General features: G+C 47.9%; 1 protein-coding gene and 1 long non-coding RNA gene across 2 annotated transcripts in view; one reads left to right on the top strand and one right to left on the bottom strand.

Moving 5' to 3' along the window:
• Nucleotides 1-23020, bottom strand: part of RASAL2 (RAS protein activator like 2) — a 189418-nt gene that overhangs the window by 163706 nt on the left and 2692 nt on the right. The window lies entirely within an intron of this gene.
• LOC108961766 (uncharacterized) lies at nt 121-7264 on the top strand. Its single transcript, XR_001990113.3, has 3 exons — nt 121-493; nt 1085-1393; nt 7032-7264. It is a non-coding gene; the product is annotated as an uncharacterized LOC108961766 (long non-coding RNA).

The following is a 23020-nucleotide window of genomic DNA, read 5'->3' as shown; positions in this document are numbered from 1 at the left end:
TTCCTCCCTCCCCCGGCCCGCCCCTGCCCGCCCACCGCGTCAGCGCGGGCGGAGCCCCGCCTCTGCCCGCCCCGGCCTGAGGGGAGGGGGGCGATGGCGGGGGCCTCTGCCCCCGCTGCCCCCGGAGCCGCCGGCAGCCCTTTCCGCGGCCCCCGCCTGCCCCTGAGGCCGCCTCGCTGCGCGGAGCTTCGTCTGGCAGCCCGGAGGGGACTCAAGATGGTTCCTCCCCTCAGCCTCGCGGCGGCTCGGGAGAGGCGTCCCGAGGGAATACGAGTCGGGATAGTCCGGCTGCGGCCCATGCCCCTCACGGCGGCCCGTGCCCCTCACGGCGGCCCGTGCCCCTCACGGCGGCCCGTTCTCACAGTCACGCCCGGGTGATGGGGCTCTTCTCAAACAGCGGCAGCCGTGGCGTTCCCCAGGCTCAGACCTGCGCTCGCAAGCCTGGCCGAGACTGATAAATCTTTCATGCGCTCACACAGGCTGTTTCTCTCAGGTACATGAGGAGATGTGTTGCAGGGAAAGGAGGGCAACTGGCTTAAGTGCATTTCATTTAGGGGATTTGCGGGCTGGTTTCTCCTGAATGTCTATTTACTGACCTCCCCCAGTACACCATCTTTCAGTTTTCTATTTCCCTTTTTCATTTTGGTCAATTTCTCACTGCTTAAGGTACGTGTTCTTTAAAAGCCTGGAATAGAAGCTGTCAATAAAGCATGCATCCTGCAGTGTCTTTTAAATCATGGCATTGTGACTTGAATTTTCAGGGAAGGTGGGCAAAGGGGTTCAGCTTGCTTTGGGTTCCATCCCTGAAATCTCTTGGACTGAGTCTGTGCCTGTCCATGATCAATATTGACTTCATGGGTTCACCCCAGCACTCAGCTCCAGTGATTATCTCCACTAGCACAGGCTGTTTCCAAGGGCTCACCTCTGTACACAACTTAGAGGCAGTAACAGTTTTTTCTTTATTGAAAGAGCAGTTGATTTAGTGTGGACCTGTAGCAGTTATGCTGCCATAAAGCTGCTTTAGAGTAGATAACAGCTCCCACACCTTCTAAACACACTTCTGTCATCTTGTTTTGTTTTGCAGCAGAGCAGAATAAGAAAGTTTACACAGCAAGTTGTGGCTGAAGAACAGCAACTTCACTTAGAAAGGAAGGACTGAAACTCTGTGAGTTCTGCAGCTTGACAGGTCCCAATCCATTGCCTGAACATGAAGGTTTGTCTTTGGAGTTCCCAAAAGCTCCTCTTGGGAGTGCACAGTGCTCTCCTGATCCGAGTGAGTTTGGGAGTACCCTCACACCACATAGTTGTGTCTGTGATGGAAGCTGCATTAACTGTTTCAATGGAGGAAGAAGGTCCTGCCAGCCCCATGATTAATTGATGAAACCTCATTTCTGTGAGTTTCTGTCTTATGCTTGACTGAGAGCTTTACCTGAATCTTGCCCTACAATTGGGTCATTCTCTACCCAGCTGGGAGGGAGCAGGATGGGTGGGCATATGCACCCTGCTGCAATTTCCAGGCTGAGCTGGAAAATGAAGAAATCTCCTTCTTCCAAATGTTAGGTTGTTTCATGATTGGCAGAACTGGTGTAGTCCAGTTTCCTACAGATTCATACCTGGCAGAGGGTGGACACCCTCAGCAGAGAGGCTTGTAGGATCTCACTGAGCCAGGATTAGTTCTTGCACCTTTATCCCTCTGTTTGTTTTGTTTAAAACAAACCAGTGAGTTCAGAATTTCTGGGGTTGTAGGAGGTAAGAGACAGGACCAGGGGAAAGAAAGATCCAGTGAGTTTAATGGTGTTAGCCTCAATTCTCTGGGGAAAAAAAAAAAAGGTCTTTAAAACCACCCTTTTAACCAGGAGGAGTTAAACCAGGATGAAATCTGGTGAGGATTTGACCCTCCACCACTGTGACAGGGGTGATTCTGCACAGAAGCAGCACAACTGGGACACCCAGTAGCATTTCCTTGTTCTTTCCCATCCTAAAACATGTTCTGCAGTGTGGTTTTCAAAGTTCTGGGAGTTGAGGGTGTGCAGGATACTCCTTTCAGAGCAGACATCTGCATAAATTGCCATAATAATACCATAAAGCAGTAGGAAAAGCAGTTTTCCCTCCTACGTGCTCTCTCCCCTGCTCATTCCCAATGCTCCTGATAATATAAAATGTTCTCCCAGCTTATCATTTAGTGGCCACAATCCAATAAACTCCTCAAAGTTTTCCCCTCCTGCTCTCCCCACAGCACCCTTCTTGCTGCCAGCCTCCCAGAGACATCTCCATCCCTCACACGAGCCTGGGCTCTTTCCCTGCTGCAGGAAACTCACACAAGCAGACACGGGGGAAAAGGGGGATGAAGCTGCTTAGAGAAGCAGGAGAGGAGCTGGCCTGTAGTGAGGGAAGGATGTGGCTGCTAAGCTTCTGCCAAAAGTGGAGATTGAAAAAGCTGCCACAAAATCCTGGGACAGCGTTTATACAGGAGCAGTGCAAGGCAGCAGCAACTGGTTCCCATCAAAGTGAGGACTGGTTGTATCTGCAAGTATGATCAAGCCATCCTAACAGCAAGGTCTGGAAGGACTGGCTAGTGTGGTTTCTGAAATTCACATGGCAGCAGAAGACAAAATCCATTCTCCAGCCTTTATTCGTGGGGTTCAGGGCAACATAAACAATAATAAAGAGCAGGGATGACTAAAATAGGAAGGCTGGTTTTGCGGGCATGACAGGGGCAAAAATAGACATATTTTATAAATAAAGATGTCCTGGAAATCAGAGACTCCCAAGTTTAATGCTCACCAGTTCAGCTGTTCTGGCTGGGGGTCTTCTCCACCAGTAGTGCTCAGGGGATTTGTGAAGGCATAAATGAGCAGTAATATAAGCACATGCATGAAATTCCCTTCCTGTAAACCAGCCCCATTAGTCGATGGACTTGTGGATGTCATTTTAACCCACAGACTCTAGTTAAATTAGGGCTGGGGGTTTGCTCAGAATAAGTTAAATCCAAGTACTTGAAGAGAGCTGCACATGTATTTTCATTGAGCCCAAGAGTGCTGTATGTGTTGTTAAAGAACTCAAAGTACACCAGTGTGGCTTGAGAAAAGAAAGCTTTTGAGCTGACCTTCTTCCAGGAGAATGAATTCATGTCTTCAGAAGTGAGGAAGTCTCACTTCAGTGATCTTATCTCAAAAAAAAAAAAAAAAAGCAATAAGAAAATGAGAAGAGACACGGAGGAGGGTGGTAAGGACAGTGGAAGTGATGGGATAGATACCATATGAGGAGGAAAGACTAGAAAAACAAGGGGATTCCAGTTTGGAAGAACAAAACCTTGGGGCAAATAAAGTCTGATGAGGTCAAGAGAGGTCTGGTATGGACCCGGAATTCTTTTTCCCTTTTCTTCACAACACAAGAACGTGGAGAGAAATGTTCAGGAGCCAGGTCTCAAGCAGACAAAAGGAAGTACTTTTTCACACAACACATAATTACATTGTGGAACTTATTGCCACAGGATGTCATGGAGGCCAAAAGTATAAATGAATGAGGAAAAAAAAAAACAAAAACAAAAGGGATTACACAAATTCATGCAACCTCCGGTTTAGGAAGTCCCTCAACTGCTGATTACCAGGAGCCAGGAGGAAATGCCGGAGGAAGGATCACTTTATACTCTCCCTCTTCCGATATCCCTTCCTAAGCATCTGCAGCTGGCCACAGCCAGGCCCTGCTTGTTGCCCAAGGTGGACATTTATTCTGAGACAGTCTGACAATGTTTATATCCTCCTGGGAGCTCCCTTAGGGATGGAGCCTTAGGGACCAGAGGTGTCTCCTGGAGAGATAAGGGACTGCCCCCTAATTTTGTTACCCGCAGCCCGATGCGGTCGCAGCGCAGTCCGTGGTGGCCACTCTTTGGTGATTTAGGCTGGTGTAATTGAGGCCAGATTGAGCCCTGGAACCTTCAGAGAGACTCTTCCGCTTTCCCTACCCCTGGGATTAAGCACTGAAATCTCTGTGCTAAAACCCTCTTTGAACGGGGATGGCAGATAATGCACAAACTGATTAAAAAAAACCCCAGCACTGGGGAAAGTTAAATATTAAAGAGCCAAGGCCCAGTTTTAACTGCTGCTGCCGTCCCTCCTTCATCTCATGCCAACTGCCTCCAGGATACATGTGCTGACACTGAATTTCTACCTCACAAAAGCGGCCGCAGCATGGACTTTAAAACTCAGCCCATTAATACTGGGATAGGAAGCAGAAAAATAGAACAAAGGCAGCCAGGGAATCCTCTGATTCCCACTCTGACCATGCCCGATCCATCCCTGCAGCATCACAGGGCATGGTACCCCTACCCCAGTGAGGCATTTTGCCCTTTTGACTTCCCAACATTAGTTGGTTGAAAATATTTTGCTGCCTGCTTTACCCTGCTGCAACTAAACTATAATTTTCACTAGCAGAGAGGAGGGATTTGGGAGAAACATCTGGTCTCATTTCATCAGGATAACAGCTCTGTCTCTATTTATACCCGCACCGGGATCACTGTGGCTCTCAGCTGTTCTCCTCCCGACAGTCCCTTTCAAGCTGCCGTGTCCTGCTCTGTTGGGGCAGGCACCGGGTCGAGGCCAACCCTGCTGCCACGTGAAACAGGAACCAGGCCCAAAAATGTGAGCTTGTGAGAGCTTGTCCCCTCCACACCTGGGGCTTGCTGTCTGCCACGCTGGTGGCAATGTGCCTTGATGGATGGTTGCTCCTGTCCTTGTATCCTGCTGGGGAGAAAACAGGGAAAACCCATCTGACTAGACAGTTTGCTGAACTGGATGATCTTTAAGGTCCCTTCTGACCCAAACCATCCTTTAACTGGAAAATCATTTTATTGGTAATCCCAGAGACTTTGCTGGTCAGGGATCAGGCCTACAGTGAGTCTGCCTTATTGGTTTGAATACACCAACCTCAATAGTCTGAATTTTTCTCTGAAATCACAATGTGGATTTTGGAGGAAAGCTCAGACTATTGGGGAAAGATCAGCTAGGTCTGGCTTTTCTGTAAGGTGTTAGCAAATAACCTGTGACCCTACAGAGACACGGGAAGGTCAGGGACTCTGCTTGGAAAGGCAGCTCGTCCTACTTAATTCACCACAGTGGGAAAAATCCACTCTACTGCCTCCCCTCCAGTGCTCACAAGACATCACATCTCATCCAGCATGTTTAAAAAAACCCTCAAGTCAAATGGCCAAGTACCTGGAAAATTACCACGTAGCACGTTCAGCAGTGCAAGTCACCATCTGAAAGGAGCTCATGCCCTGAATGATGAAGGGGTGTGGGTCAGCATTAATCATCTCAAGCAAGTCTATCCCACTGCCCTGCTTTTCCTTCAAACAGACCATGCCTCTGCTCCCATCCCAGTCCACTTACAGCCCCTCGTGCTCCTGGCACACAGCTATTTCAGCATCACTCCCCCTCCTGTTTTCAGCAGCTCTGGACTGTTCGTTATTTTCCAACACTCAGCTGCTAAAGGAGGAACTGCTCGGAGACAGGGGGTTTTTGTAACCCGAATGAGCCCAGCGTTTTCAGATGCTCCTATTGATTGTGCTAAGGTTGCAAACTCCCTGGAGCAGGGTTGAATTTCACCCTGCATTTATACCCTCTGATGTGATCCTGCCCCTTCAATATACTCCTTCAGAACGCTCTTCTCAGCTGTGACCTGAGGTTGAGTAGATCAATATTTGTTTACTCAGCTTGGGTCTAATTTTCATATGTGCTGGGTAATCCAGGTCCACCTGAAAGCAGCAGAAAGGGCCACTCCTGCCTATTGTGTGAATCAGACTGAAATTTGGACTCTGCCTGAAACACCAGCCTTTTGGAGCAACTCGAGGCAGGAAATATGACTCAGTCTTGGGAGAACATCATCCAAATATAAACCCTGGTGATGCTGTGGACAGTTCAGGCTGAGGGGTCACCAGCTGAACCCGTGTGAGCTCTTCACTTCCATGACTTTTCTGGCTGAGAAACATTTTTCTTCTTCATTTGAGTCACTCCTTTTGTGGCACATCAAATATTTTTGCAAAATGTGTCAGAAGTGCACCAAACCAGCCAATTTCTATGTAATTGCTGAGAAATGTTGTCTCAACCTAAGCAAAACTATTCAGAGGAGGCTAAGGGAGCAACCTGAGATAACAGCACCTTATCCTTCCAACAGGATTTTCTTAGGGTAAAATGTGCCTTCATCCCAACCCCTGTATAAGAAGCAAATGTGAAGGCATATGCAGCACTAAATGTAATTTTTTTCCCTCCTCATAGGATTTGGGAGGAGGGAAATGAAGAAAGGCTGTTGCTGGCATAGAAAGATCTGATTTAGGAACTTTTCTTTGGAAACAAAACTAAAGGAATGGCTGGATGTGGCCATGCCAGGGTACCTGAAGTCTGATTAAAGTCAGCACAGAGCCCTTGTTAAAGAAGGTGGAGGTTCCTCTCTTGTCTGCTGGAGTGCTCAAATCCTCTTCCATGACAACACATCCCCTCACCTTGCAGGTCAGGAATATCCAGACATAAAAAATCCTCCAGCCTGTCAAAAACAGTCAGCTGGCTTTAAAGCCCAAATGATTTTTTCTTTTTTAAATTTCTCCTTTTAATAGTGGATGCCTGTCTCCTGCTGCCCTGACTTTAAAACAAAATAACCAGCCTCCAGCAACCTTCAGAACAGATCTGTAAAACTCTCCAACTGGCTATAACAAGCAAAGGCAAGACTGTGACAAACCTGCCAGCTTTGTCTTCATGGGCTGGATCATCTTCAGGGAGCCCAGGACTGGCATTTAAAAATGTAGCCTTTGAACAGGTCCTTTTTTGGTGATAAAGCTGGTTCCCAAGACACTGGGGAGGTGATGGCAGCAGATGCTGTGATGAGTCAGTGCAGAAAAGGTCGTGGGATGGACGTGGGGTCACTGAAAGGCTGTAGTTACTGGACTGTAACTCAGCCAGAGAGGTTTGGGGTTTGTCTTTGAGCAAGAAATGAGGGCAGTAAGGAAGGAATGATGTATTTGTCTCTATTTTTCTTGTCAGGTTCCCAGTTGGATGACTTGGCTTGAACTTTGAGCAAAGACTAATCACTGGATTTATCTCCATCTCTAGAATCATGGGCTTCTTTCTCTGCACTGCCTGTATTACAAGTGTAACCAGCTTCCCTCTGCTGTATTTTTGTTCTCCCTTGCCCAAACAGATGGGTTCCCTTCCTTTACTATTGTGAGCAGAGGCAGATGCAAATAAATAGGCACTTGTGCTCTGCTGTGTGGTTACCTAGAGAAGCTGTTGTTTGCAAACAAAGGCTGTATCAGCACACAAATAACCTCACTTGGTGTAGCCTGGAGATGGCTCTTCATTACAAACACAGCCCTGGAGTTCTCCTCGCTGCACTTCCACATTTACCACAGCATCATTCACCAAACAGGAGTGATCAAGAGCACTGTGAGATGCTGAGACTTCAGAAGAAAGGAGGAGCAGACTCCTCCTCTCCCCTCCCAGTCCAGCAACCTATTGTTCCCTGAGATGTTTGAATAAATAAAGTAAAAACGCTGCTCTGGAGCTTGTAACAGCTCAAACACACACACAAATACAACATCCAGCCTTCTCCTCTGTCCTGTGAGCACACCCTGACAGTTGATGCACATTCCTTGCATCACAAACAGGACCTTCTCCTGGTTTTACAGGGCATGGATGCCAGTTTGGGGAATTTCCTCCTGGACCACACAAAAGGGCTTGACTGGAGCTGCCAGCTCTCAAAGGAAGTGCAGCCCTGTGTCCCACTAGGAGGGCACCTGCAAAGATGCTGGGTTGGAGATGCAGCCCTGCCACTCATCTCCTGGGAGAAGAGCTTATCCCACAGCTTATCCATGGTGGGTCCTGGTCCAGGAGCAGGCATCACAGTGACATGGATGAGATACTCAGTCCCTTAGAAACACAGAGGTCATTAAAGCTTTCTGCCGATGCTTGTGGTTTTCTGGCCACTCTTAAAATAAGATGTAGGAACTCCAGAAGTGGGCTGCACAAACCAAAACTGAGTCTCAGTGCAGGAATGGTGGAAAATGGCTGTGTGGTGCTGGTCACAGCAGCCCTGCAGCCCTAAGAGTACAGTCAAGGTACAGGGTTGTGAGGAGGAGATTTGGGACAGTGGTGCATAGGCAGGCTGGAAATCACAGAAACATCTTGGACACTTGAGAAGAAGCACCTGAACAGCTGCACCTCCACTGAGCACAAGGATTTAAGCACATGACAACAGCCACAATGAGAGCTGTGATGTAGCTTTGTGTTTCTGAGCAGTGTTCTCTCCTGAGGAGAAGGTCTGGGCTCCCTCAGTTACCATGTGAGCCTCAGGTCTCACTTCTCAGGCCTTTTCTTTGCCTGCCAGGATCTCTGCAAGGATTTTGATGCTCTCTCCTACTGGGTGAGAGATTCCTAACCTGCCTGGGTATTTATTTTACCTCCAGGAGGTACCTACTGCTCATGCTATGCCTACAGGCATTTGGGGCATCAGATATTCTACCCAATAAATTCAAATGTCCAAGGGAAAAAAATACATCCACGCTTTTTCAGGAATAAAGCAGGCAATTTGGAGCACAGGTGACAGCAGTGCTATCCATACAGGAGGGGAGAGAGTCTTGAAGGTGTTGAGCAGAATGGAGCAACACTCAGCTGCTGCAGCTAGAAGACCAGGAGAAGACCAGCTACAGGAGAAGACCAGCATCCAGCAGCATAGGATGGTACTCATTTTACAGTCCCTTTTCTTCCCTTAATTACAAGCTTCAGCAATGGCTAATAAGGATGATCCAAAACAAATAAATTGAGATGCTGCTGTAATTAAGTGGCTTTTGCTGCATGCAGTGAGCCAGACCCATCTGTAGTAGTTCAGCAGAAGCCAGGAGGGTTTCACAAGGGATTCATTTCAATTGCATCCGAGCTGCTTCAAAGGTGGAGCTGACCATCCTGTTTCCTCCACTGCTAGCCAAGAAACACCTGTCTGTCCCCCAGACAGTGATCCTGGGCAGGGCCACAGTCGTTCACAGACATTCAAGTTGGTTGTATCTGCCTTCATGGCAGGTACATTCAGGTGAGACCTTCCTTGCTTATGGGAGGGAAGCTGGAAGCTGGTGAGAAGCAGCATTTTCTTCTCTGGGCAGAAAATACCACAGTGATGACACTTGGTGGCTGTGCCCCTGGTTTTTAATCAGGGCTGTACAGCAGAGACAAGGAGCAATTCCTGCTGGCTATGTACTTATTTGATGAGTGAAATGAGCTGACAGACTCCCTGTGGCAAAGTGCAGCAAAAGGCTTTTCAAGTTGTCCACTTGAGCTCGCAGGTGAGGGCTGATGCCTGGCAAGGGCAGATGTGAAGGGCAGTGTACACAGAGCCCTGACTGCCATGCAGATGTACAGCTTGAATTCCAGGAGCCTGGGCTCCCAAGCCATGGCTAATGCTCCCACAAGCCTCCCCTGTCCAGATGTGCAGTGCCCACTCCTCTCTGCTGGTACAGTCCAAAATGTTTAGGGCTTCCTGTGCATGGGTGCAGATTTTTGCCTGAGAAATGCTGAGCATCTGGGAGTTGCATTGGATATTTTTCCTCCCACTTTTGTTTTTTCTATGGGAGTGTAGTCTCATCATTTCTACCACACCTGATGTTTTAAAATCTACTTGCCCCAGAGAAGAGCCAGTTCATGGTCCTTTTACAGGATTCCGATCCAAGTCGTGCATGATCTCTAGTCACAACCTGGTGTATCTAAAAATGGTACCAGCACTCAGCTTGAGCCTGCTCCCCTTCTCCTTCATGTCACCACAAGGCACCAGGGCTACTGGTCATGACCCTGGTAAGAGAGACACTCTCTCCCTAAACTACTAAAATCCCACCTACTGGAGCTAATCCTGGAAGGAAAAAGGGGATACACAGAAAATCTCACACCCATTCACTTACTGTGCATCCCACACTGTGGCACTGAGCACAGGGACCAGATCCTGTCTCTCACTCCCATTTGCCCTTTAGAGCTCTTGCAGGATTTTATGAGAGGAGGTCACCTCTCTTCCTGATCCTGAGAGCCAGATAAAAGGGTGCTCACATGCAAACATGCTGCTTCACTCCAGATAAAGATGCACAGGTGGTGTGATCACCTCTGCCAGCTGGGAGCTGCCTCCAAAACAATCAGCCACCCAAGTTTGCCCCACACCTGGCAGGATACAGGCAGGACAGCCACGTTGGCACAGCCACACCTATCCCCAGCCCTGGCTCTCTGTCAGGCAGCTGCTGTGTGGAGCAGTAACTCCTGGATGGGCTCTGGTCTTCCTCTTAGCGTCACAGCTGTAACAAACAGCCACACTGATTTCTCCACCCCCAAACTTTTTGTCACATCATCCCTCCCCCACATGCATTCCCATCTGCCTTCTGGACAGAGAGTTTTTATAAGATGTTTCAGCCCAAGAAGCAGATTATTTTCTCTGAAAATAGTTTTCTCCAAAAATCACGTGCAGAGGCAGCGCAGCTTTGGGAGTGTGGGATCCCCCAGGGGAAGGGACAAAGTTGTGGTTAAACTGTGGGGTGGAGAGTCAGCAGATCAGGGTTCTCATCCCCTGGCTCTGCGAGCTCTGACTCAATCCATGGCCCCTGAATGTTTGGTTTCCCCTTTGGGAAAACCGGTGTGATGACACACTGTGATGGCATCACACGACCCTTTTTTACTGCTGGGAACCACCACAGGCTTCTGCAAAGGCACATTCTCTCAAAAAATATTTAAAAAATAAAAATAAGCTTTTGGAAGCCAAAATGCTCCCCTGCAGAGTTTTCCTCTGGTGTGGTTTACTGAAGCTGCAAAGATCTACTTAGATACTCCAAATATTTACCCTAAATTTGTATATTTACCCAAAATTGAAAGCACCAGTCAGTGCTCAGTCCCCTGGGGATGCACAGCTGTGCCCTGGGGAGCAGGACTGTGAGGAGCTGCAGTGACCCCGTTGCCTCTCAAGTCCCCCAAGGCTGGGGCAGGGCATCCTTTTTTTCCCCCCATTCTCTTTTCCCCATCATTCACCTCTTCCCTTCAGCACCCTCTGGCTCCCCCAGCTGTGCCTGCAGGTCAGCCTCACTGCAGGGCTTCCTTTGCCTTCCCTCCAAGCCCAGCACTGAAGATCTTTGCTCCCATACCAACATTTGGAGCACTCCAAAGATGTTCCTTGGCTTCAGTTGTAAGTGCTTTATGAAACACTGCCCTGGCAAGAGCATAGTGGAGTCTTCCCTCTTGAAGGCTCTGGTGTTCATCCTGGGACAATCCTCCTGAAGAGGAGATGCTCAAGGCTACCAGACTGTCAAAGCTTCTGGTCATGTGGGATGCCCCATGCCCTCCTCTGCAGCCCCACAAAGTACAGTGATCACTGCAAAGGCTTGTGTGGCACTTACTGGGTCACTGGGGAAGTAAATCAAGTCATGTTTCTCAAGACATCTTGTACCTGCCCTGCCTGTCTTTGCTGTTCCTCTGCTCCCCTCTTTCAGCTCCAATCATCTCCCCCTCCAGCACCCCCTTCCCTTTGGATTTCTCCTTGTCCCCTCTACAAACAGTGACAGGGTAGTGGCCACCAGCTTCACACCCTGGAGAAAGCCCTGCTCTGGGAATTTGACTGTGCCTCCAGCCCCCCTCTTCAAACCCTCTGCCCTGTCCCTTTACCCTGGAAACCTCCTTAACATGAGAACCTGTTTATTTTTTATAGTATTTGGGCAACAGCTTAAGCCCTGTTTTCAAATCAGCCCCTTTAAATGCTGCATTAGTAAGAAAAAGTTCCCTCTCTTCACTGATACATCTCCAGGCTCTTTACCAGGAGGAAGAAAGAGACTTTGGCCCCCTTTAAGAAGTGTGGACACTGAATTTACACAGGTGTCTCAGCCAAGATTTTCCAGAAGAGGAGGAGCAGCACAGCTAAAGTTAAGTCCCATCCCAGTGAACCTTCCTAAGAACAGGAATAAACAAAGTTATGTGCATGTTGCAAACAGTGTACAAGATGTAGGAAAAGAGGAAGGTTAATCCAGGATGCAAGGCACTGTGATGTTCAGAGCTCCCTCCTCTCCCACATGTCACTTCCAGTGTCTGCCAGCCCATCCCAGCCCACACCCCCACCACAGTGGAGTGCTAAGAATCTAATTGCCACATCCTTGAAAAAGCAGAGCTCTAAAAAAGTGAGCGTCTCATTTTTCCTAAATATTTCCACTGGGGAAAGAGGATGTCAAGCTTAAAATTTACAAGGCTCCATGTACCTGCACCCAGGAGCTAAAATCCACACAAGCCTCCTGCAATGATCAAAGACCAAAGGAAAAAAAACATCCAAAACTGTCCTAGCACTGCTGCTCCTCAATGCTTGTTGCCCAATTCCCACCACCAACCACGGGACAGCATCACGGGACAGGATCAGGAAGATGATACAGAAAATCTACCTGCACTAAGGATCTAAACTCAATGGAATTCTCCTGTAATGATCCACCCAGGCTGGAAGAGCACCTTTCAATGCCTGGGTAATGCTTACCACACCAAGCTCTTCATGCTGAGCCATCTCCTTTGGTTTTCCCGTCCAGGTGTTTCCTGTGCCTTGATCACAATCCAAAGGGGTGAAAATGTCTCCTCTTCTCTGCAAAACCACACCGGTATTCCCAAAGAAGGGAAATCCCTGTCCAGTGAAGCAGAGCTGTTGCTGAGCTGTTGCTGCCATCTTCTGCCCATCTGGAATTTTGCTGCTCACAACTTCCCCAGCTTTTGGCCCGTGTCAAGGGAAAGGAGGTACGGGAAATGCAGGGATACAAGGGTTTAGGAACGGGCTCGTGTTCCCTCATCGGTCAGAGTGGGTGGAGATCCGGGGGGGTGCCATGGGGGGTGTCCCCTTCGAGCCTTGGCACCCTGGTTGTGGGTGAGGGAGGCCGAGCTCTGCCCATGGAGCAGGCACAAGCTCTGCCTGAGGAGCCACACTCAGGAGATGAAGGGGTAAATACAGATATTGCTAAGTGGACTGCTACTAGACACAGCATGAGCTGTTCACAGTTCTTCCTGAAAACACAGGGAAATCAAATGTTTAATTCAGAGAGAACAGCAGGACTATCTGATTTCTCTCCTGACACCCATCCAATGAGGGATTTTTGGCAGGGAAGCAGAGTGAGTGGTGTGACTGCCACTAAAGCTGTGGCAGCAGAGCATGTCGTTGATCAGAAGGTGAGGATACAGAGCCATTGTTTTCCGAAACTGCAAAGACTTTTGCCCATTTGTTCAGGGCTTTAGTTCTGCCTGAACTGCTGCCTTGCAATCCTCAGATTACTTTTTTTCCCTTACCCTGTCATTTTTGGCAGAGTGTGATGCTTGGGAGAAGTTTATCCTAACTGTGGGCTGCTAAAAGATGTAAAAAAAACTACTTAATACCAAGTATTTTTACAGGCTCAGAATAAATACAGTATTTTTAACAGGCTCAAATACCAAGCCCCCCCATGGGTTCAGCTCAACAGATCTTGGGCCCCATAACATTTGGGATTACTTGTGTCACAGCCCTTTAAGCAGGTGCTGTAGCAGATCCCTGCAGGTGTAGGATGAGGACGTGGTGCCATTGCCAACCACCTGTGGCACAATCTCACTGGTTCTTGGCCACTGGACGTGGACTTAATCAGTGCAAACAGCAGCAGCTGCTCAGGGGGCAGCACATGAAGCACAACCCTACACTTGGGTATTTCAGCTGTCAAAAATTTGTCCAAAAATCTGGCATCTTTTCTCTTTGGCACTATCTGTGTAAGCTGAGGTGATCATTTCAGGTTTGCACCTTGATTTTCCTTCCCTCTAAGCAGGGGGAAGCATGCAGGCCCCAGGAGGTGAGGATTGCACAGAGTCCAGCTGGGATGCAGCCAGTGAGAGATTCAATCAGCAGCCCCAACCTGTTGAATTTCAACAGTCTGAAGGTGTCAGGGGCTGCAGGAAAGGCAGGAACCAAACCCACACAGACACAGTGCAAACTTCAGAACTGTTCAGCACAAACTTCCTACCCAGAATGTGACATTCCTGGTGAACCTGTTCAGTGCTGAAACACCACAGGCCAAGTGCAGTGGTGAGTTAATTCCCCATTCTCCTCGGGGGGAGCATCCTGAGCTGGCCCTGTCACAAAGCTGTCTCACCAAAGAGCAGCTCAGTGTCCCTTGATGAGCTCCAGGGCAGCAGCTCTGGTTGGGAGCAGCAGTGTCTGTGCACTCAGCCTTCACCAGGGAGCTGCAGTGGGGCTGTCCAGCTCCTGCAATATTCAGCAGCAGCTGCCAGCTGAAATGCCAAGTTCTCCACTCCTCTGAAAGATGGGAACATCCTGAGACAAAGCCATTGAAATGAAGCAATGTCCTGAGGTTCATACAGAGAGACAGCAGCAGAGGAGGGGACAGGCTGCAGGAATCACTTCTATACCTTGATCCATGCCACTCTGTGGTGTTTTCAGGGTCCCCTGTGGCAGGGAGGAAATGATGAACCTGACTCCATGTTCTTAGAAGGCATTATATTATATTATATTATATTATATTATATTATATTATATTATATTATATTATAGATATTATATGATATATTATATTATATTATATTATATTATATTATATTATATTATATTATATTATATTATATTATATTATATTATATTATATTATATTACATATTAGGCTATACTAAAACTATACTAAAGAGTAGAAAAAGGACACTTTACAGAAGGCTGAAGAAGATACTAATGAAAAACTCGTGACTGCTTCCGGAGTCCTGACACAGTCTAAACAATTCCCATGAAACCAATCAAACAACCACCTGTTGGATAAACAATCTCCAACCACATTCCAAAGCAGCAAAACCCAGGAGAAGCAAATCAGAAAATTATGGTTTTCATTCTTCTCTGAGGCTTCTCAGCTTCCCAGGAGAAGAAATCCTGGTGAAGGGATTTTTCAGAAAATATGACAGTGACAGAGGCCATCAGTGGGGACAGAATCACAGAAAGGGTTGGTAGGCACCTTAAAGCTCCTGTCATTCCACCCCTGCCATGGGCAGGGACACCTTCCACTCTCTCAGGCTGCTCCAAGCCCCATCCAACCTGGCCCTGAACACTCCCAGAGAGGAGGCATCTGCAGTTTCCCTGGGGAACCTGTTCCAGGGCCTCACCACCCTCACAGTAAAGGATTTTTCCCCATTATTCCATCCATGCATCTTCAAGGAAGCTCTGGAGAGCTGCACTGAAGTAAAAGCCCTCCTCAGCATGTAGGTTATGCCTCAAGACTACATGCAAGACCTCTGGTGCATCTTCTTTCCTCACTCTCCTTGCAGGTTCATGTGAGAGTGGGTTTTGCATGAAGAAAAAGCCTCCTCTTCCTCCCCTAATCTTCTGCTTCTGAAGAACCTTTTGTGCCTTGGGAGCATTCCAAGCTCCTGCCAGGAAGATGTTTTTTCCAGTTTTTCCTTTATCTTCTCCATTTCCCCATAATACCCATCTCCATGTTGGAGCACTCTCCATACTAGAAGGGGTAAGCATGAGGAAGATTCCTCTGAATTATTCTAGCAAATATCCCTTTTTTCTTTCTTTTTTTTTTTTTTTTTTTTTTTTTTTTGTAGAAACAGAGTTTTGTGAGCTTTTAGGCCCCTGGCACAGGAACTTCAGAGTCCTGGTTCTCTAAGAAACAAAAATATTAAATCAAGAAATCCCATTTTCCCCTCATTTTCCCATTTTCCTTTTAAATCTTCTTTCATTGGGTTGGAGCCAGGGAGTCATTAACTCCTGGTTGGGTACTGCAAGGCCAGAATTGTGATGTGCTTAGTGGCAGTGTCATAAAAACCCACTCATTCCCATACCAAAGGGCTTGTGTTCTTAAAGAATAATGTGTTGGGTTAATGCCTTAGACATGGATTAGTGGATCTTGATGCTCCTTCATTTACATTTCCCCCCTGGAGCACATTTGAAGGTGTTGAAATAATTTTTTTAACTTATTCAATGGCATTTTAATCCTTAGGTAATGGCTGAGCTCCACAGGAATATTTACATAGCCACCATCCAGCACACTCAAGGATGTAGAGCATAGGAATAACCAGGAGCTGGTTTGGTCCTGCATTATTTCAACCCCAACAGTGGATCCTAGGAGTGGAAAGGCCAGACTCAGCTGCAGACTTCTTCCCACACCCCATTCTGCTGCTTCCTTCCCTGCAAAGCTTCATGGCCATCACCACAAACACCTCTGACTGAATTTACAGCTAAATGAAGCCTTCAACCACCTGCTCCAGCACAAGGCCACAGGAAAGGTCATCATCTCCAGGTGTAAGCTCCTCACACTGCTTATCCAGCCCCATCACAAGGCTGGGGGCCACTTTTCCCCCTGACAGGAGCCCAGCTCTGTGTCTGGGCTGCAGTCAGTGGCTATGGCAGCAATTCACTTCCAGCTGCTTCTTCCAGTTTGAGCTGGACAAAGAGCAGCTGAGGTAATCAGGGTCCCACTGGTGCCCATTTGGGAGCCACTGCCATGGGGGGTGAGACACAGGGTGCCTAGAGAAGCTGTGGCTGCCCCTGGATCCCTGGAAGTGTCCAAGGCCAGGCTGGACAGGGCTTGGAGCAAGCTGGGATTGTGGAAGGTGTCCCTGCCCAAGGCAGAGGGGTAGGACGAGAGCCTTAAGGTCCCTTCTGAGCCAAACCACTCAGTGATTGTGTATCAGAGCAGTGTCCCATCAGCACAGAAAGGTCTGAGCTGAAATGAGGCTCAAAATCAGAAAGATGGCAGGGCTCAGGTTTGTGTGCTTTGAACAGGGAATGAAATCCATCCAGCTACCAGCAGTGACCAGCAAGGAAGGGACACTGCTCTCCTGCCCTCCCTGCGCACAGCCTGCCACGTTCCCAGGCATTTTTGCCTGGGGAGAGTGAGTGTGCTCCTGACCCTGCATCAGCCCAGCTTGGTCCCAGGAGGGGCCATTACAGACGCTGTTACCTCTGAAAGAGCCACTGCAAACAAAGGGACCCTGAGACGCCACTAACGAGCTGGCTGTTACTCTTTGAAGCTTAACGAGAGAAACCTGAGCTACAACGAGCTGTGGAGTCACGACAGTCAGACCATTTCATCTGGCAGTGCTTCAATTTGTCTGTGCTGTGCCCTGCTGTTCCTGCATCCCAGCAGCTCTGGCTCCGTGAGCTGCTTCAGCACTGCCTGTGCTGCAACACCCCTCCCGGCTTCCTTTTGCAACTCCAGTCCTGCCTGACAGTGCCTTAGACCCTGGAGGAAGTTTTTTTAACTCCCATCCATCCTTTAAAAGCTTTGCAAATTCATCACATCACGCACAGCTTCTCATTGTGGAAGAAAAGAAGTGGGTGTTTAGCTTATTTCACTGGTAATAGCAGAAAATGGTCTATTGCAGCAAAGAATTTGTCCAAATAAGCTGTGAGCCATAGCCTTCCTGCAGATAAAATCCAGCTCATTTTAGTGCCCTGGAAGCACTCTACAGGTATCCACTATTGAAGCATCATTGTACTTTAGATAAATGTGCTGCTTAAAGATAGCTGTCAGCACAGGCTGCTGAATAATGCCTTCATTTTATACACTCAAATTGTTCCCCAAGTTATTGGCAACACCTAAAGTTGGTAGTCTGACAGCAGAAAAATAGTCAGTGTGGTGGTGGAAGAGCAGGACCCTGACCCTGTGGCACCCCCTGAGCTTCCAGCAGTGCTAAAGGGCTTTAATAGGTTACACCCAAGTTACTGCATTTATTAGTTGTCAGTCATCACCCTTCCATCAATCTGCTCTGGTGGAGTTGAGTCTTTGCTGTGCTCAGGTCACACCACTGGAGGTTCCACACTTCACTTACACACTGCACATACAGAAATCCCAAATAAGCAGATTTTAAGCCTACCTAATAGCATATATTCTTGTATAGTGTTACAGTTACAACAAGTATTTATCAAAGGGGGAATGCTGCTTCCCTCTGCCATTTTTTCTCTTGCTCTTTCTTTGCTCACCTAAAAGAATCTTTGAGCCTTGAGAGACTACTACATGCTATAGCTTTACCTTTTCAAGGACAGAGAAGCATTTCTAAGGCTCCTTTTCCTCTTTCTCACATATTTATTTAAATTAAAGTTTTAAGCACCTTTATTGGCTCATAACTCTCGATTCTTTTTTCAGGTTTTAACCACTGCTTCTTCATCTGATATCTAACTTCAGTAATAATTTCAGTTCATCTCTTTCTTCAGCAGCCAGCCCTAGAGCACAGCAGCCTGTAGCTGCTCTATCTCTCCCTAAGTGCCTCTGGTGCATCCCCACCCTTGGGCTGGGGCTCTAAATAAGCTCAGCCTGAGGGCTTTTCTGCTCTCTAAGCCTTGAGTAGCAACACAAATCTCCAGCTCAGCTCAGCAGTCAGCCTGGCCTTAGACCCTGCTGCTCTGGGCCTGGCCAAGCATGTTCCTTTCCCTGGACCTGATCCTAGCCTGAGACTGACTGACCACCTGGACTTTAGACCTGTTTGATCCCCACAGAGGTGCCTGATGCCTGCATTCTCAGGGATGCTCAGCACTCTCTCCTCCAGCTCCAAAAGGAGGTAAAACCTTGGGTACTTATTTTATATTCCAATGCCAGCAATTTATCACAATTTGTTGCTTTTGCTGAATATTTTCCACCGTCCAGGTGGCTCCTGGGTGGCATCTCCCCTGGAGCAGTGCTGTTTGTCCCTGTGCTTTTTCCCCTGAGGGCAGCAGGGGCTGTGGTGGGGGGGGGGCTCTGTGGGATCTGATGCTCCTCTTGTCCCACATCTGGATGGCAGGAGGCACCCTTGGGATCTGTTTCTCATTTGAGCTCCTGCAGCTGAGCCCTGGCACCCCACATGGAAGTTCCTGAGTGCTGTGGGAAGGCTGTGGCTCCCACTCAGGCTTCCCACAGCAGCATCAGGGGTGCAGTCAGCTCTGGGGTGTCTGTTCCTGCCTGCTGAGCCGTTTGTTATTGCTCCTCCTGAACAGCTGCTCCTCAGCCTCACGCTGGGGTCGCTGAGCAATTTGGGAAAGGAGGGGGCATTGTTGGCCCGGGTGTTTCACACCCCTGCCAGGTAGCGTTAACTGAGTGGGGGAACATTGTGACTACCCACAGGGTGTTGCCTTTTTCAGCAACTGTGAAGGATTTCTTTAGTTCCTCAAAATGTCTGGAGTTTTAGTACTTACAATCAGCAAAAATTGGCGTGGAATATCAACGGAGCACAGCTTTCAGAAACTCATTTTCTTTTTCCTTTCAAACTGACAATGGGATTTTAAGAAAAACTTTGAATAATGGATATACTTTTGAATAATGGATGTTTCACAGCCAAAGTCCCTTGACTTTTCTTTCTGTGCCTGAATGAGAAGCCTTTTAATTGCACAACACGTGGCGAGGAGGTACAAAACGCTTTGTGTCTTGTGCTGCTGATTAACTGATGCATACACTCCCATTAAACATTCAGAGAGGGCTAAGTGTATCCCAGCCTGAAGCTGTGTGCTATGCACGTTGGGTTTTTATCAGTTGAGATTCTGGCATGAGATGTTTTGTGATTTTCCTTGTCTCTGTCATGGCTGCTCATTATTTTCCCTCTTTTGTGTGTGTGTGTGTGTATACTTTGGATTTTTCTCTTTCTGGGGAGGCATTCTTCCACCTGGAGAGCTTGTAGCTTGTGCTCTGGGCTTATGCAATGGGCTGTGAGGTCACCTTGTGAAGTGAAGAAGGCTGCTGAGCTGAGACTGTGGAATAAACCCTATTTTCCAAAATAGCAGTGGGGTGGGGTTTTTGGGTTGGATTTTTTTTGTTTGTTTGTTTGGTGGGGTTTTTTTTGGGTTTTTTTTTTGTTGTTGTTGTTGGTTTTTTTTTTTTTTTTTTTTTTTTTTTTTTTTTTTTTTTTTTTTTTTTTTTTTTTTTTTTTTTTTGTTTGTTTGTTTGTTTGTTTTTGTTTTTGAGGATTTTTTGCAAGGGTATCCTGAGAAATGGTGAAAGAGGTGCCTGGTGCCTTTGCAAGGCTGGGTGTTCTGTCACGATGAGATGGAGAAGCTGCAGTGCATGGAGCAATTTGAGCCCCCTGGAAATTACTAGTGTGGGATGCAGGCAGGGGAATCAGCAGGAACAGCAGTGGTCTGGGTCTTCGTTGCTCTCATTCCATCATGTTGCTGTCTGTCCCTGGAGCTGGTTCTTCTCCAAGTTAATTCAGCTTTCATGAAAGTTTAACTCTGCTGCAGAAGGGAAAAGACAAGTCACTGTGCCCCTGAAAAATGTAAAGGGTGGTTTGGGGTCAAGTGTTTTTGTCCTCAGTTTCCCCAGGTCTTGGTGCAGTGCCCAGCACTTTGAGAGAGCCCAGATGGGCTCAGCAGAGTGAAGCCCTGCTGTGTTAGTACTTCTCTAACTTCTGTTTGCACAAAAAAAAAACCTCAGCAAACCCCAAAACTTTAAACAATGACCCCATCAGCTTCCCAGTTTTCTTTCCAAGCCCAAATTCAGGCTGAGGACCAAGCCTCAATGAATAAATGCTGCTGGAGCCTGGCTCTGTCCTGCTCCCAGTGTCTTGACTGTGAGGGACTTCAGCTCAGTTTATAGAGTGAAATCCTCTGAGTCTGGACTATTTAAATCTTGGGATTATCCCACAGAAGACCTACAGAGGCAGCCTGGTGTAGCACAGAGGGTCCTGTGGGCTGCCTGCTATCAGGATTTTCTCTTTCACTGAGGGGTTTTTGTGGTCCTTGCCTCTTCAAGCCATGGGAGGCTGCCAGCAGGAATTCTGGCTTTAAACAGAGCTTGTTCTCTCTCAATTTTGCAGCTTCTTGCCTTCAAACACAACTGCAATTTAGCTTTATTTCACAAAATCTGTCATGACTTGAGACCGTGATTTAGTGGCCTTGGAGGATATGGTGTATGTAACTGTGCAGGGCATAAGTGGCTTTTCATGGCAGAGGAGTCATAAATTGAGATGAAAAAAAATGAGGGAAATGGGTTAGTGTCCAACTTTACAAGGCAGCAGTAGGAACAGGACACAGGCAGGTGATCTGTAACTGTCACAGGGCTTTATTGCCCCTTATTGTCTGCAATAAAGCTCCTGGAGCACTGCTCAGGTGTCTGGAGAGACACAAGATGGCAATGTTTTCAAAAGGACACCCCGCAGCTTCCCGGGGCTGAAGATGTCCAGCTGATCAGCTTTCCCTGCTCTGGCACTTTCTGGAGACCTTGGGGAAGGGTCTGTGGTTGGTCCCTCCCTCCATGGCCACCAGGAAAGGAGCCTGGGGGTGGGTGGGGTGATGTGGGAGCCTCTGGGGGCACCAGCTCGAGGAGGGCTGGTGTTGCCCGGCTTCCCAGAGCTTGGCACCTCTGTCCTGCTTCTCCATGGCACACACACCAGGAGGTGTTGTGGCAACAGTTGTGGCCACTGGGATTTCTTTGAATATCTGCATCCCCTCTGTGCCTTCTGTGCCCTCCACACCTTCCAACAGAGCCAGATCTAGAAGGACATTTAAGAGCAAGGACATTTTAGACAAGGAATAACAACCTTCTCTTGGCTTTATTTTTTTTTTTTTTTTGGCTTGGTTTTACTGAATGCCACAAGAATAGCTGCAGGATTTGTCCCACTTAAAAATTAATTTTCCCTGGTTGAGCAGGGGGAGGTGTGGGGCAGGTGGAAGAATTGCCTCTGCTTTGTTGTTTTTTTTTTTTTTTGCATTTGCCTGACAAATATTTCTTAGGTCCCTTGGTATTATATGTTAATTTTCAGCTTAAAGGTTGCAAGGCATTGCAATGTGGCAGGGGAAGGGGTGGTGTGACAGTCTCCAGGCTGCCTGTGCTCGTTTTATCCGCAAATGGCTGCATTTGCAATGTGTAATGATCTCTGTAAGGCAGTTAGAACTGAGATAAACATCAATTTTATGGCTGGGAAAACATAAGGGGTGTTGCACAGGAAAACGAGAGGACCTGAATACTGAAAACTCTCTGGCCTCCTCCCTGCTGTTGGGTTTAGCTTTTGTCTCTCCATGTGCATCCCAATCCCTCCCCGTGGTGGGACCAGGCTGGTGAGGTGCTGCAAGCCAGCCTTGAAGGGATGCAGGAGCAGCACAGCCTCTCCTTTAAGGGTGGGGGATGCAGGTAGCCAGGAGTTAGTATCCACAGTTAAGGAGGGTTGGCTGAAGTGGGAATGAAGACCAAGATTAGGAAGTTTTTTGGGATTTGTTTTGTAACAGGAGCTCCTACACAAGGCTGAGGTCGTGGTTCTGGTGCATCCATTCTGGGGATGTGTTTTGAGTTTTACAAATAACAGCTTTTTGCAGCTCTGTTTCATCACCAGATACAATGCAGGGTACAAAATGCTTTTTCTAATATGCTGAATGCCTCTGGAATGCAATTAATATTCTTGCCTAAGTCTCCAAAAATTACCAGGCGTGTCTGGAAGCTGCTGAACGTGGCTGTGTGTGTGCAGGGGGGTGCTGGGGAGGGACAGCTTAGTCCATCCAAGCTGGAAATGACCTCACACGGGGAAGGAAGGTGCAAAACCATGGGTGGGAACTGGAGCTCACAGAGTGGCTGCAGGAGAACAGGGAGAGTCCCACAATGGCCAGATCACAGCCACAGGATGGTGCTGAGGCTTGTAGGTGGGAGCAGACCCCATCTCAGCTGCTTTAGGGGACACCACCTTCCTCCCACCAGCATGCCCGTGGCCTGGGAAGCTCCAAATGCCAACCCCTGGCTGGAGCAAGGTCTCTCACAGCTCCTTCCCTTTGAGCCTGACAGGGGTGATCAAGCTAATTATTAATTAGCTGCCGTTGAGAGTGATTGGGGATGAGGGCTCTCCCCATGTGTGCAGGTGTTCACCTGTCTGGGAACCTGAGCCTGGGTGGTTTTTGTTTTCTTGCTCTGTGTGACATGAAATAGGCTGCCAAAAGCTGGCGGCACGTTCAGGGCTGGTGTTTTTTGCTCTATACAATATCTAAGATGAGTTTTCACATTTTATGTAGCTCATCTGCAACTTGTATTTCTGCCCTGCATGATGCTCAAGACAACTCCACAAAAAAAAAAAAA

This window comes from Serinus canaria, chromosome 8 (assembly GCF_022539315.1).
Source record: "Serinus canaria isolate serCan28SL12 chromosome 8, serCan2020, whole genome shotgun sequence".
Lineage (NCBI taxonomy): Eukaryota > Metazoa > Chordata > Aves > Passeriformes > Fringillidae > Serinus > Serinus canaria.
The sequence above is the reverse complement of the archived record's forward strand: the minus strand, read 5'-3'. Positions and strand labels throughout refer to the sequence as shown.